Here is a 7,208-nt window from a genome sequence, read left to right as displayed (position 1 = left end):
CGAGAATTCTCTTCCTTAATTTGTACCTACAAAATTAAGGTGAATAGGAATACAAAATAGATATTACTAAGCATTAATATAAATAATTAAAAAGGGTGTGTGGATCTCCTACCACCGGTTAAAGACAACATACATCTCTAGTGGTATCGATTTCTATGTGAAATTGAAGTAGTCATTCTATATACACCTTGTTTTCTATTTACACAAACAAATATGAGTAACCAAACATAAAAATGTTACCTTTATGTAGGAAAATTATTTTAGTTAACTAACAAATTAAATAATATAAGTTTAAGAGTTAGGAATTTCGAAACATTAATATTTTTATTAATCAATCAATTAAGTAACACATGTTGAAATTTTTACAATCATTATTAAAAAGCATTTGAAATATTAGATTTTAAATGAATTTTGGTTGAAGCGTTTTGACCTCTATTATAATATATATATATATATATATATATATATATATATATATATATGGAGAGAGAGAGAGAGAGAAAGAGAAAGAGAGAGATGGAAAGTATAACATATGTATGAGTTTTAATTAATTATTTTTTTGAAACGGTACAATTACAAAACAAAAAAACATATTTAAAATATTTAATTAAATATTTTCGACATCACCTTATATAACATATGATCAATATATTAACGATTAAACCACAATATACAATGACTGTATTACAATAATCCAAAAACAAATTAGTATAACAAACTTACAAATTAAAATCTCTAATATAATAGCATATCTCCAAAAGTGGTCATAAGACCTCAACCCAACACAAAACCTTTAAGTTTGTTTTCTTTTTGAAATTTGTATATGATTTGTATGCATGTCTTCCTAAAAGATTGGCCTTTTTACCATAAAATTTTCACTAAATGCTAATTAAAAATAATATAAGTTATAAAACTTTTGAGTGTTAAATCATAATTAAGAAAACTTTTGAGGTTCATTAGTTAAAAAAGAGGTTTCAAATGCATGAGATTCAAGAAAAAAATGCTAGTTTTATAAGTATGTATGATGATGTATGATATAGATAATGTACGTAATATGTGATTTATTACTTGAAGTATGTGCTACTATGTGTATTGCATATCATCTGTATAATAGGTTAGTGTTATGTTATTATGTGTATTACATGCCATTTGTATAATAGGTTAGTGTTATGATTACTCACTAAGTTTTACGCTTATAATTGTTACTTTATGTTTTTAGTTACAGGTCCTTCAGGCTGAAGGGCAAGGAGCTGGCATGATTGGGATATATGGACATTCTCAGAGGGGCATGTCATCTAGTTATATGTTCTTTGTTATGTTATGGTTTTCAAAACATGATTTACCTTTCGTAATTTTTTTTATGTTTATGTTGATATGACGTGAGAAGATAACTTTATGATTTGCAAATGATTATGAATAAACCCTTTTAGAAACATTTATACTCTTATTTAACAAAATTATGGTTGTATTTTGGGTTGTTACAAGTTGGTAGCAGAGCAATGGTTTGAGAGAATTAAACATACTCATAGTGTGTTTAGACTCAAACAACTGCAAAAATTTTGAAAATAATCTTTTATAAGTAAAAATAAGTAAAAGGGACAAGTTTTGAAAATATAAGTGAAAAAAACATTTCGTACACCTCAGAGGAGAGAATGTAGATCGTCCAATTATCCGAGTTCCACGGTTAGTTAACATGTCTAAGTGATATGATGTATATGATTTAAGTGATGAAATTGACTTACTCGCTTTACATGATGATTATATGTAATCAATATTTTATTATGTGACAGTGCCTGATTAGTTCCGTCTAGAAGTGTGCAATTGTCTGTGATGATTATGCAAGCTAGTAGATAGACTAAGGAACTTATCAGGATAATGTGCTAGAATTGCATGTTAGTTTAGTTGTTTAACTGTTGGTTTGCTTGAAAGCTATATCGATATTAATTAATTGTTAAATGAATGTGTTAGGATTACATGTCCCTAGAATTGGATAGTTTTAGATTGCTTGGTTTTGCCTTATTGTGTAGCTCTTATTTGAGTCCAACCATTATAGTGTAGGATTCACAGTTGAAGGATTGCATAATTCTTGAAGCATGTGTTTAGTATTCGTAATATAATTAATTCATATTGATAGATGTTTCTTCCCAATATGGTAGCAAAATAAAGTGGGATATATGGTTAGAAGAATCCTAGAAGGGGAGTCTGGGAAGATTAGTGGTGTGTGCTCGTCTATGTGTCACACCCCAAAACCGATAACGGCGGAATACATTTCGGGGTGGAGGACGTCATGTACAGTATCATCACAATTGCATAATAGTAACAACAAGAAACATACAACCATTGCATTTACATAGTGAGCTTAATTACAAGTGTGTTTTGTGATATGCAACAAACACCGAAAGTAATATAAAAATAAGAGATGGATCTTGTATGCTCCATCTTCTCCAAAATGTTGCACCTGTACCTGTCTATCTTTGACCTGAGGATACAAGTTATTTTGAAAACGAGTATCAGCATAAATCTGGTGAGTCCATAAGAATTTAGTGTGAATTTTGTATAAAATGTATTAGAATATATAGTGTGAAAAACTGCAATCTACATTTATAAGTAGTAGAAAACTCTAGAAAATCCTATATTTTCCAGAAAATACAGCGTAAGTGAAAACTCTAAGTTAAATGTAAGTTTTATCATTGAAAATAGTTTGTTGTAAAAGTGAGGTACTAAATCTTCCAGTATATGGTGTAGGTAAAAGGAAAGTTATGCCTGTTGACAGTAATAGTGGTGCGAACTTCCATTAGTAATAAATACTTATTTTACTTCGGGATATTAACTGAGACTTTAGTCTTAGTATTTTAGTGTGGATGTAGTGTATTCCTTTTCATGTGACCAATAGTGTGGGTAATAGAGGAATCCCATGACCTTCCCGGTCATGCACAGTGTAGTGAAGTAGTGCCATCCCTGGGCCTGCTCGGCTCGGACTGAAGTTAACAGTCGGGATCTAATAGTGTCTGCTCCGTATAGATCTATACATGTAGCGTCGCCTTCCTTTTGGAAAGCTCTGGTCACAATATGTAGCGCATAGAGTATCTTGTAGAGAGTTAGTGTATTATCTTCTGGATTAGTGTTTTCTCTTGTAATATAGTGTAGTAGTTCTTTATGTAATTCATAGTGTGTTCTCTTATTAGTGTATCGTTTTGTAATAGTATGAACTATAGTATGTACAGTAGTAGCGGTATCAAGTAGTATACCTATTATAGTTAACTTAGTGTGTATGGTTCTTGTCAATTTAGTGGTTTAGGAATCAAATGGAATGCAAATATACTCGTATCCAACACTAATATACATGATATATAACTAAGAAATAAATGACAGTCGGACGGATAACAACTACCCTAAGCCCACAATCAAACAAGAACAGGAAATAAGGCGAGCCATCGGTCCTAAGTCCTTCAAGTCTTACTTATATAAATATATTAGTGTGGTTACATTTTATAAGAAAATCTATTTAATAAAAATCTTGTCCAAAGGGAACATTTAGAAAATTGTTTATTTAACCAAAATAGTTTTGAAAACACAAAATTCCTTTATAAGGCATAGTGGTAAATCACATGTGATTTGAACTACGGATAGTAAATCACATGTGATTAATTTTTATAAACATGTATATTTGACTTGTATCCCCCCCCCCCTAAAACATATAAAAACATTTGAAAGGTTCATTGAAGGGGTATGAACTCACCTGAAACCCAAAAAATGAATTTTCCAGTTATACAATGCATCAATACAAATGAAACCAAGCTAGGCTCTGATACCACTGATGGGTTTTGGTCATATGACATCCTATGTGCTCATACAAACCCTAATGCTTGGATCTAGGTTTCTCTATTGTACATGCTTTGAATCCAAGACTATAAACCCTAATTCTAGCATATGGAAATCAATATTAACATATAATTAGGTTTAAGAAATTACCTTGATTGTTATGTAGTAATAACAATCCCAAATCTCCTTTGAATTGACTTTGGAAGGCTTAGAGTCACAAGTGTCACTCCTCTAATGGTTCACAAACACCATAAGCAAGAGGATGAAGAGGAGAGAGGATGGAGGCTGCCCTAAAATGTGTGAAACCCTAGAAAGAAGCTTAGCCACGTTTTTGGATCATAAGGGATCCATATATATAGGAGGCAATTAGGGTTATCTAACAAGGAAACCCTAATTTGGATGCTTAAGCCCTAAGCAACCCATAGAGCCCTTTCCATAAGGCCTTGGACGATTCATATGGGCTTCCCCCATAGAATTCGTCCACCTTATGATATAAGGCAATCCATGGCCCAAATTGCAATTATCTTATAATTACAATTCCAGTCCCTTAAGTTTAATTAATCTCTTTTAGTCACAAAACTAATTACCAATTAATTATTGACTAATATTAATTAAATAATATGATTTCTCCTTTAATATATATTATTCTCAAAATATATTAATAAATCATATTTAATCCTTTCTCTCCATAATTCATCCTATCAAGTTGCTTCGGTGAAGGCAACCCAAAAGGACCATGCACCATCGGGTCAAGTACATACCAAAATAGTTATGGATTTAGACACTAATCCAATAGTCTCCCACTTGGATAAGTCTAATAACTATTCTGCGTATGACTTTGGATCCCGATCTACAATCATAGCTTTCCAAAGCCGTTGTCAACTCTGATCATATCAAATACGCGTGTCCTTAGATAAGGGATCATATATTCCTCCATTCTAGATATCATATGAGATATGATTTCAAATCATTCTCTTTGTACTACTTCTCTATTTCTAATTTATGACGACAGACTAATTGAACAAATCAAATTAGCCCTAGCCCGGCCGAGCATTTACGTTTGTCATCACTGAACCATCGAGGGGCCCAAAGATATCGCTTTTATCCTACTTTGAATAAAAGGAATGGATAAACTTTGATACAATGATCGCTTGCACTCACGCACCGAATCACACACAACAATATGTTTTATAACACCAAGTTACTAGTGCGTTTACATATTATCAATGTGCAACCGATTCGCAAGATACAACTCACACATCTCGGTTTCAAGAATATAAGATGTTATCGTCTCACCAATCACTCGTGATACAATTCATGGAGTGATCCAAGTGAGCGTGGGTTTAATCCAATGCTCAAATCATATTCATAAGCACTCATGAACGTTGCAGCAAACATTTGCTTATGTCTAATGCTCTTTAGACAATCCACACACCAATTCATGACAGTCTTCATTCATATCAACTTCCAACATATGAACGACTGTGGACCGTTTGAATAATTCGATTATTCTTAATAAACTCAATTATTCTGGAAGTCAAAACATGCAAATGTGAAACACAAGAATAATACTAATCCCATATGGCCTCAAACCTTTGAGTATAAATAAAACGCCTTTTATTTATCACCATATTGATTACTCATTATTTGTCGTTTCGGGTAATCAACTTCTTACTTGAATTCCAACACTTGTCCCATGCTCCTAGCATGCACACAATGTTTACCTATGGTTCTTACTTTGTGAAATAGATCACATTGAACACATTTCCAATCATTCTCATTTCACAACTCCAAATCCTTTTTCCATAAGTGAAAGAATATCAAATTCTTGCTACTTATAGAATATGCTAGATTCTAATGTTCTATGCAACTTATCCTTTCGTAATGTCACTGCACCAAAGTCACAAAGACTATTGTCAATGATATTACAAAGTCCTCTAACGGAGATTGTTACAAGATAATTCCTTAGATATGATGTCTCTCTCTCAAAGTACATTCCTTTGAACATCCTTTTGCATAAAAGTTTCTAATCTAGACATAGATTTTCAATATTTACTTCCTAATATGGACACGCTTCCATATTTTCCTCATGAAAACTCATTCTCAATAGAATCTTTTCTATTTGTAATGATGTCGATATGATCCATCCAATATGGAAACATTTCCATAATTTCCAATACTATACTTCCAACTACTCACAAGCGACCAATTCTCGTCGAACTTTGAATTTTCCTTTGATAGTTGTTTAATTATTTTAGTCAAAACCGATTCTAGTCCCTTTTCCCTCTAAATGCGCTAGACATTTGGAAAATTTTAGAATGGTCAAACATTAAAGCATTTGCTATCGATCCTATACCCGAAGCGTATGGGACACGACGCATAATGTTTTATTTACTATGTTCTCAAAATTCGAATTGTGAAGAGGAATGCCGTAATCATAATCGAAATTTTAAGAACACACTATGTACCTTTTGACTAAATTTATTAACATTCCACAACCTAATCCTTTAGATTTGAAATGAAGCATAATATTCTCTCCCTTAATTATAGCAAAACAACTTTATAACCCTTATGACTTTGCAAGGTATAACTCTTGTTTTCTATAATTAATATTGCCAACTTGCAATACGTGCCTTAATGATCATACAATCATAACATTTATGCTCCCACTATCATGATGATTATTATAAAACATAACACTTATGCTCCCACTAGCTTTGACATGTATTCATAAACATCTTAACTTTCAGAAAAACAATGCTTATTGAATTTCTTAAGTTCATGTTTCTAATACTTAGTGCTTTGATAATCTTTTATCAAGGATTCTTGAACTTATACACCTTTGCCTTCGATAGTTCATATGTGTGTGTAAACAATTGCCAAACCTCACAATTCAAATTATTGAAAGGGATACCGTAACCATGATTGAATTCGAGAATGCAATTTTACTATCTCCTTAAAATCTTTCTTAGTGAAAGCATTTCCTCACAATCATTTTCATGAAGGAGGAAATCTTATGACACTTAGATTTAAATGGTGTATGTGTTCCTATCCATGTGAATTTGTTAAAACAAAGGTTTACGACAAATTCAAACTCATATGGACCGAACTTTCTTAATCTTGATTTCTTGCCTTATGGTAGCACAGCTGCCCACCACGTCTTCCAAGTAGTTAAGCAGCTCACCCTTTCCTATCAATGTACCTTTCATTGATTAAGGTGCTTTGCCTTTTATGCGTTCAAAATGAGAACTCATAGAACTCACATGCATAATTAACTCGATTGGATTGGCACAGAAACCAAACAATGTCATCACGATAGGTTGTAAACCTCAACTCGTGTGCTAGTGATGATCGATAAGGTTTATTTGATTTGTTCTTAAACTTTT

Source organism: Lactuca serriola, chromosome 8 (genome assembly GCF_051521515.1).
Source record: "Lactuca serriola cultivar US96UC23 chromosome 8, Lser_US96UC23_V15, whole genome shotgun sequence".
Lineage (NCBI taxonomy): Eukaryota > Viridiplantae > Streptophyta > Magnoliopsida > Asterales > Asteraceae > Lactuca > Lactuca serriola.
This window is presented reverse-complemented; position numbering follows the sequence as displayed.